Below are 10,233 nucleotides of genomic sequence, written 5' to 3'. Positions count from 1 at the left end.
GCAATGGCGCGATCTCGGCTCACCGCAACCTCCGCCCCCTGGGTTCAGGCAATTCTCCTGCCTCAGCCTCCTGAGTAGCTGGGATTACAGGCACGGACCACCATGCCCAGCTAATTTTTTGCATTTTTAGTAGAGACGGGGTTTCACCATGTTGACCAGGGTGGTCTCGATCTCTTGATCTCGTGATCCACCTGCCTCGGCCTCCCAAAGTGCTGGGATTACAGGTGTGAACCACCGCGCCCGGCCTTAAGTTTGATTTTCTAACATTCCAGACAACCAAGATATCCATGCCACCTCAGTGTACTCCTGATGCTTTTTTCTGCCATATAGCTGAGGAAATAAAGGGAAGAAAAAAGTCACGTAGAACACTTACACAATAAGAAAGCAAAATTCAGCATGGATATTTTGTTTCAGAAAGGCATAATTTTCCATTTAAAAAAGTTTTTCAAATTAAACTCTATTCTTGATGTTGAGCATATTTGTAACTCTTAATCCTCACAGTCAAAATTTCTGTATTATTTTGTTTCTAATCAATAACTTGTTTACTTGGAAATTATATTTCATTTTTTAAAGATCAGCAAAATATCCTATGTCCCATAATACAGGGCACTATGATAGCGACAGACTACTTACGACTTCTAACCTTTCTGGAAGACAGTAAAGGGGTAAGAGAAACTGAGAACGGGCAGCCCAAATTTCCACACTCAATTCTCAAATCCAAATGGCACAGCTCATTTACAACTAATTTTAACCATTTGCTTTTAGGAAAATCTGATACGTACGTTTAACTTTTGAAGTTTTCAGCCATATAGTTATGGTAGAAGATTATTAAAAACCATTATTTAACACTTCTAAGCAAGGTAGCCATTCTCTCCAAAAGAAGGAATAATATATTTTTTTAATTCCCAGCCATAAACTTGGCTATTTTCAGTTCTATCAGGGCCTTATGTTAATGGATGGAGATAACAGTAGACTTTCTGTAAAACGCAAAGTAAAAATCAAATCAGTGGTTATCAGGGGTTAGGGGTGTGACAAAAGGACTGACTATAAAGAAGTAAAGCAAAATTTTTAGAATAGTGAAAATAACCTATACCATGACTATTTACATGTGTTTAAAACTCATAGAACAATATGTTTAAAAGTATGCATTTTACTGTATGTATTCTTCCAAAACCTTAGCTTGTTAAAAAAAAGACACAATAGAAGGTACTACACACCCCTGTCACAAGAGAATTGAAGATTATGCCAGAATACAAAATTTTCAACAAAACAGAGACTAGAAAAAATTTAGTTCGTCTTGCTACAAAAAGCCTATGCTTTGTGAAACATAAAAATCACTTCCTCACTATTCAAAGACAATGAAATATCCTTGCAAAAAAAAAAAAAGTCCACTAGGAAAATATATTTATGGAAAGTTCAGGGTTTTTTACATATTGATAATCAAAATTATAAATATTGTCAATTACATGGTGATATTTTGGCATGTTCTTATGTACTTGACGTAAATGAGCTTATCTGTCAAATTATACCATACAAGCAAAGGTTTACTTACTTTGAGTATTTCCAAAGTATTTGACAGTGATGAATATCTCATAAAGGTTCAATAAATACAACCTGAACAGAATTGAATACTTTCTATCTCATGGTACAAATTAAGTTACTTAAATATACTAGAAAATAACAGTAAGGGTACTTTGGGGAAAGAGCAATAATAAAAAGATAACAAAAAATAGAGTAGGAAGATATAAGAAATAAATACAATTAACGGGAAGACATGAGGCACATTAAAAAAAAAAAGTGAGTCTTCAAATCCAGATTTCACAAATAAAAAAATCAACGTACATTATACCAAACAACAGTTCTCTATAAACAAGTTTTATACCATGAATCAGGGGGAAAACAGAGGCAGAGGGGGAATGGAGCAGGGCTGCAAACTGGTATGAGTAAGTTTGGACACAACAGTAAAGGGGAAGTGGGAGGGTTGTAGCTGGTAGAAGTGAGAATTAGAGGACAAGGAAGACTATGAGATCTTCATACCATCTAGATTTCTAAATACCTAGATAACTCTTCGTTGTGAAAAATCTATATATGTCAAACATTTCAATTTTATGCAATATTGTTTAAACCAGTTTAGAAATTTTTAAAAATGTAAATATGGAAATGTGGCCTTCAAAAATTAACGGAATTAAACTACACTCAACTAATCCTACCAATAAAATTGGATATGGTATTCTAAAAATTACCTTTCATTAGCTTGTAAATTACCTTTTTAAATTTCTTTTCAACTAACAGTATCTGAGTAATAATATGAACCCATAAGACTACAATGTCATGTGATTAACATGAAAGACAAGGAAAAAATACTAATTGTTTAATACAGTAACATGTAAAAACCAGCACTTTAACCAATATGGATATATAAAACCACTTCAGTTCATTATAGTTTTATTACTTTATTGACGATTAGATGGTAGTGATAAACATTATTAGGACTGAGAATGAAGGAGGAGATTTATAAATATTAACAAAAATTCCATTTCTCATTCTCAGTAATATAGATTTCCACTGAGATTGAAAAATAGATCCAAAAGAATAGTAGATATTTTTATTTCATCAGTTCCTCACAACTGTGGTTTTCTAGTGGTCCAATTAAAGTACACTGGAGGCAATAATTTGATATGAACATTTACTGTGAATGAAGTAAAATTTAACAATAAGGGAGTATGTGAGTATCTACAGTTTCTTTTCAGGCAGAAGGCTTGAATTTATTGGAAACAGATCGCTGCAGTGACTGACCAACACTGCCCCACATTCCCCACAATCCTTATGACAGACAGACAGCCTGCCTCACATTAATTCACTTCACACCACTTCTATCGATCCACAGACGGTTCCCTAGTCTCTCTGCACACATTGCCTGTCTGGCTGCCTACATCCACATCAGCACATACACACAAAGGCCATAGAAAGATAACCTTTTGCTTTCCATTAAAGACACAGTATCCACTTTTCCTTCTGCAGTAACATCAAAAATATGAAATTAACAGTATAGATGCTGTCTTGTAGAAAAGTCTTCCCCTAAGAAATGTTGAGGGTATTTACCCCTTATTCTGAATAAAGATAATTTCAATTTACTGAAAACAGGAAAGTTTATTAAAGGTCACAAAATAATTAGAGAAATAAAATTATAATTTAAAATAAGCAGAATGTCTTCAAAGCTCAAATAAGAATATAAGAATTATTTGGTAATATGAGTTTTGCTCTTTGTCTTTGAAGAAATGAAATGCATTTTTTCCTAACTAGTATTTTTTATTTTTTTTAAAACTGCTCTCATAAAATTTGATTAACAATTCTAAAAGAACAAAAGGGAAACACTTACTGAAAAATATATAAAATAGAAAACAGGAAGGGTACTGCATCAATGGAATATTAATGTGACAGCATAATGCTTTATTATTTCTCTATCCCAAAAAAACAAAAATTGATCCATCATTTAAAAAATCATGCCATGCTTAATGCTTCTAATTCATTGCACGTACTTTTTCAAAAATTTCTGTGAGATTGGCAGGCTATGAGCTGACACCACCAATTCTGGTTTCAAAAGACACAAATAAACCAAAGATTATGCTGTTCAATCTAGAAACTGTTATAAAACAAAGAAACTGTCTCAATCCACACCTGTACTAAAGCATGAGCTTAAAATTGTCACCTCTGGCTGATTTAGAAACTCAAACATAAGCATAATTACATATCTCAGAACTGTGCTAAAGTATGTTCTTTTAGATAAGAGGGTACCTTTGAAACCCTCTTTTTTGGTGGTAGGGGCTAAGATCACCTAGGCAGACGTTACATCATCAAGTGGTAACAAAAGCAGTGCACTCACTACCTATAGTACATTACACCTGTTGTTATTTATAGTAACAGTAAGCTGCTCTGGAAATCAAAGAAAGGGAAACTGATGAAGGCTGCTGAAGTTGATGGTTTTTAAAAAGGGATGTTAAGATGTGTAGTGGGCCTGAAGAATGGGATAGATCTGAGAGAGAGAGAGAGAGAGAGAGAGAGAGAGAGAGAGAGAGAGAGAGAGAGGCTGGCATTGCCAATATAAGCAAAGCCATTAAAATGGTAGACGTAGCCATGCAAAACGTATGGTGATAACTCTGCAACAGTATCAGTAACCGTGCAGTGTTCCCTCATTATCTTAAACACTCAAGGAGCATCCAGGCTATTACGCAACAAACCCTGTACCAGAGACTAGACACAAAGGTGAAAAAGACATACCCTTAGCTTCCCAAAAGCTTGTATGTAAACTGAGGGAGTCACTAAATAAACTTAAGCACAGAAAATACCTTAATTTTATCTGTGCTTAGAAAAGGCTCTCCTGTATCAATGTAAAGAATGACTGGGAAGGATTCTATGAATGAAGGTAGCAATGAGGCCAATGATGTTACAACCATGCTACTGGGAGCCCTAGTAGTTCCTCAGAAGTGCCAGAAGAAGGGAGACCTCCACCCTCCCCATCCTTACCTCTTTATGTGTGGTCACGTGTATGCGTGCATGCACACACGTTTTTACAGAAGTTTTCATTTGTAGAAAGAATATTGTTTTTTTAAAAGTCTGAAAATCATTGATCTAATTTTCTTAAGACAGCATTTAATGGGGAGAAAATTAAGAGTTTTCAGATAAAACATACAGAATGGTAGGAGTGTTCTCTAAGCATGGAGAACGCAGAAGGAAAAATTTATTCATTTAACTTTTTTTGATAGTTGTACTGGGGAAAGAAAAATGGAGGCAGGGAAACACAAAGGACTTTACACTAGAAAATCTAATAGCCATATTGAAAATACAGATTTATAAATGAATAGGTGAAAATAGTTTACATACGGAAAAAAATCAGCTCTCCTTAGGATGGGAAGAGGATGAAACACATGTCAAAGACAATTTCACAAGAAGGAAATATTTGAGTTCGGTCTTGAAATATGTATAAGAATTTACAATGAAATGACACCAAGTGAAGAAAATTCCAGGAAGAAAGGGTTTGCTAAAAGTCCCTGGTGCATCTACAGAACGGGGTAGCAGGAGCATACAAGGTGTGAGAAGAGGTAGGCAATGAGGCTAACATAGCAGTTGAGGCTAAAGCCCCAAAGGTAATGAGAAACAGTGTACTAACAGAAAATTTGAAGCAAGAAAAATAATAAGTTTTCATTCTTTGAAACACAAGCCTGGTTCCTGTATGGAAAATGAAGAACCATTGGTAAATATAATTACAAGGTTGCTAGGGCTGGTAACTATGCAATGAAAGTAAAACAAAAACATTAATACCTGAGATTTGGGAATAAGTAATGAAAGTCCTATGATTTCTCTTTCTGGTCATCAGAATAATTCATTTGGGTAGAGCCAGACGCAGTTGTTAAAGACAATTATGGAGGCACAGAGTTTCTACGTGGTGTCAATCATAATCTCCAAAGACAATCCCGAACGCCATAGTCCTAAATGTTGAAATCTCAAAAGATGGAAATCCTTAAAGATCAAAATCTCTACAATCTAAAACTCCAAATGACTACAATCTCTAGAGTCTAAAATCCTCAAAATCATGATCCCAAAAGAATAAAATCCCAAATGCTGAAATTCTGAAAGCCCAATTCTGGGGAAAAGATCAGTGCAGTTTTTGGTTGTATGCAGGATAGTTGGCTACCTCATGTTAGCTACATCATGTTACATCATGTTAGAAAGAACTATTACCTTTTTATTGTCTTTATTTGGAAATTAAATGGATGGGTGTCAACCTGGCAAGGGGTAGACTTGTGGACTTAATTTTGGTATCAATTTAACTGGATTAAGGAACATCTAGAAATCCAACACACATCATTACTTTGGATATGTCTGTGAGAGTGTTTTCAGAGATGATTAACATGAGAGTCTGAGTGGACTAGGTGGAGATCTGCCCTCAATGTTGGCAGAAACCATCCAATTGGTCTCCCAGGGTCCAGGGAGAACAAACACAGAAGAGAAATTGGTCTGTCTCTAAGAGTTGGGGCAGATTTCTCTTCTGCTGCCTTAAACATCAGAAATATGACTCCATGAAAGTACACTACCATAACATTGACTTTGTAAGCACCGTGCATGTACGTAAAACATTTAAAGTTCCTCAATAAATGAAGAGACGCTCCTTTTGTACATCTACATTTGCGAAAAATAAAATATCTCAAACTCTCATCAATTTGAGCGATTGCCTGTGTGATGCCCTGTCGCAGTTTCTGACTGCTCTCATCAAAAGACTTAGGTTGTCTATCACAGTAGCTTAGCAGACTGCTGTTATAAAGCTGGGTACACACAATCACCAACCACAGTGATACACATTAATAATTTCCACTTTGACTTACTTCTTTATGAATAAGTTCACCTACTCTTAACTGCTATATCCACATGACTGTCATTAGCATACCAGAGATTTTATGCTTACAAAATGTTATTGTTGCTTATTTTATTGTGATGTGGACTGGGAAGTTTTCTGACATGTTTTTTATGTTTCTCAAATAAATTCTCTGTAAATCGATAGAATGGACAAGGAAAATGTGGCACATAAACACCATGGAATACTATGCAGCCATATAAAACGATGTTTGTGTTCTTTGTAGGGACATGGATAAATCTGGAAACCATCCTCAGCAAACTGACACTAGAACAGAAAATCACCTCATGTTCTCAGTCATAGGCAGGTGTTGAACAATGAGAACACAAAGACACACGGAGGGGTGCATCACACACTGGGGTCTGTTGGAGAGGACTAGGGGAAGGACAGTGGTGGGTAGGCAGGTTGGGGAGGGATAACATAGGGAGAAATGCCAGATATAGGTGACGGGGGGATGGAGGCAGCAAATCACATTGCCATGTATGTACCTATGCAAAGATCCTGCATGATCTGCACACATACCCTAGGACCTAAATTTTTAAAAAAGTGTATTTTACTTTTTCCAGAATTATATTTTCAAGGTTTTGATCTTTCAAATTATGATTCTCAGGATTTCAGACTTTAAGGATTTTAATCTTCTGGGATTTTTAGAGTTTGAGATTATGTGTTTCAAGATTATGGCCCAAATCCAGTTTAATCTACTAGCAATCCCAGCGAGGTAAACAAAAAGCAATAATTTCTGGCAACCCAGCCAGGTTGCCTTTGTATCATTGTATAAAGCCTGATGAATACAAGATAATAGATAGTGATATGTCATACATTAAATTCAATCATGGGCCAGGTGTGGTGGCTCACGCTTATAATCCCAGCACTATGGGAGGCCAAGTGGCAGATCGCTTGAGCCAGGAGTTCGAGTTCTGTCTGAGCAACATGGCAAAAGTCCGTCTCTACAAAAAAATTACAAAATTAGCTGGGCATGGTAGTGCACACCTGTAATCCCAGCTACGCAGAAGGTGAAGGTGGGAAGATCACTTGAGCTTGGGAGGTCAAGCCTGCAATGAGCCATGATGGTACCGCTATACTCTAGCCTGGGCAACACAGCAAGACCCTGTCTCAAAAAAATTAATTAGATAAACTAGATGGATACAAGAGGTTAAGTTTCGCACAGTACCTGAGACGTAGTAAGTGCTCAATAAGTAGCATTAGAGTTATTACCATTACTTTTATTACTAATGTTTGCTTATTGTTACTTGTTTTTTCCTACCTTCAGGAAAAAAACTGAATATTCAGCTTTTTCCCTCCATTTCATGAACCCATTTTCTTATGCCTTTTTAAAAACTTTTATTAAGTATCATTTCCCTCCTTTTAGAGCCACATTTCTAGACATCTTATTATACCTATTTATAAATAAGACACTTGATGGCAAAAAAAAAAAAAAAAAAGAATTAGAGTATTTATATTTCAAAGAACCAATGTATCTTACGTTCTTTCACTGCCAAATGTTATGTTCAAATATCTAAACACACACACACACACACACAGACACACACACACAAGCTTTTGACTCTTAGTCTCTTCACACAGTGAATAAATGATTTGAAAATAAATATACAAGAATCTGGTTTTAATACTGTCCTAGCAGATGACACATTTAATTGGCAACAATATGCTATGATATCACACTATAAGGCATTTTGGATATTCCAATAACTTATCACAATAATAAATTAAACATTGTAATGTGCTCTGACTTTATTATTTGAGAATATTCAGTACTTCTACAGAAAACAAGAATAAGAAGATGGATGAAACTTTTAAGAAGTGTTGTGAATAGACAGTAAATGAGTACCATGTAAGAATATAGGCAAACTAATAAGAGATATTAAGTGCAGATAGTAAGTTAATGACCTAGAAGATACGTGATAAAAAGCATGAAACAAGAAAGAATGTTACCTAGAGAAATAAACAGGGAGACAACTCATAAGATAAAGCCATAACACCTCACAAAAAAAAAAAAAAAAAAACAGGAGGATATCTTCATGACCTTGGATTTGCCAATGTGATTTTAAGATACAACAGCAAAAGCATTTTGGACTTTATCAATATTAAAAACTTTTGCTCTGCAAAGGACTCTGTTAAGAGAATGACAGACAACCCACAGACTGGGAGAAAATATTTGAAAATTATGTATCTGTTAAAGGGCTTCCATCCAGTGCATAGAAAGAACCCTTAAAACTTTATTATTAGGCAACCAAAAGTAAAAAAAATAAAAAATTCTTACCAAGGTAAGAAAAATTGGACAAAAGATCTAAATAGGCATTTCACCAAAATGGATATGTGGATGGCAAATAATCATATGAAAATATGTTCAACATCATTAGTCGTTAAGGAAATGCAAACTAAAATCATAGTGAGATATCACTATACACTTATTAAAATGTCTGCAGTTAAAAAAAATACTAACAATATCAGATGCTGGCAAAGATGCAGAGCAACAGGAACGCTCAGTCCTTATTGGTAGGTACAACTGCTTTGGAAAACGGTTCCACTGAATTTTTAGTTATACAACCAGGCAATTCCATTCCCAGGTATTTGCTCAAGCAAAAAAAAAATATGAAATTTATGAAAACTGGAAACTTACATTGACATAATACCCTGTACATGAATAGCTACCGGAGATTTATTCATGATCATCAAAGCCTGGAAACAACCCCGATGTCCCTAAACAGGTGAATGGATAAATATACTTTGGTATAGCCACATAAAATGCTATTTAGCAATAAAAAGCAATGAACTATTGATTCATACAATAACATGAAGGAATCCCAAATGTATTTTGCTATGTGAAAGAAGCCAAACCCAAAAGACTACATGTTATATTCCATTTATATGGAATTTTGGAAAAGGCAAAACTACAAGGGTGGAAAACAGATCAGTGACTGCCAGAGATTGGGAAGAGAGGGATTGATTACAAAAAGGCTATATAAAGGAAATTATTAAGGCGCTACAAACGTTCTGTATGGTACTGTGGTGATGGATACTTAACCATTTATCAAAACCTAAAGATCTATCTGCTACGAAGAATAAACTTTATTGTATACAAATTTTTTAAAATAATGGATTAACCAAAATGCCAAGGGAACCCAGGATAAACTGTAGATTCTGACAAATGAATCTAGGTGAATTACAAATATAGGACATAACCTCACTGAAGGTGTAAATAAAAACAGCTGACCTTTGGAAAACAGGCCAAAAAACTGGTTATTGTAAAGCTAAAGACAAAAATAACTGTACACAATACTATACTATAGTTGGTAAACAGGTTTTTCATGTGGTATGGGTTAGCAATTCTAAATTACTTTTAATGTCTACTAGGGTTGAAAAAACAAGTAAATACTGTAGATAATGAAATACAGTTTCTTCAAATTTAAAGAAAGAAATAACAAATAAGCAAAGGTGAAAGATTAGAATAAATACTGTAGTAGTGGATGAAAATGAGAACTGTCAGTATGAACTCATGTCTCCTTTAATAGATAGACACACACAAATACAGAAACAATTATAGATATGTGGGGCATACATGGGCTAGTGTGCATACATGTTTCTCAGTCCTGTCCACTTACAGGACGCAGAAGCAGTGAAATCCCAGTAGCAACAAGGACACCTGGCCCCAGATCTTAGTGTCTAATATGTCCATTAAAAGGAACCAGGGCTCCTTAGAGAAATGACTAACTCTAAGAAGGGCAGGGAAAAATACAGATAAGCAGGGAGCATGTGCCAGAAAGAAAAGTACTTCAGGGAAAAAAAGATGAGGCCATATCAAA

The sequence above is a fragment of the Cebus imitator genome, unplaced genomic scaffold (genome assembly GCF_001604975.1).
Source record: "Cebus imitator isolate Cc_AM_T3 unplaced genomic scaffold, Cebus_imitator-1.0 Scaffold55, whole genome shotgun sequence".
NCBI lineage: Eukaryota > Metazoa > Chordata > Mammalia > Primates > Cebidae > Cebus > Cebus imitator.
This window is presented reverse-complemented; position numbering follows the sequence as displayed.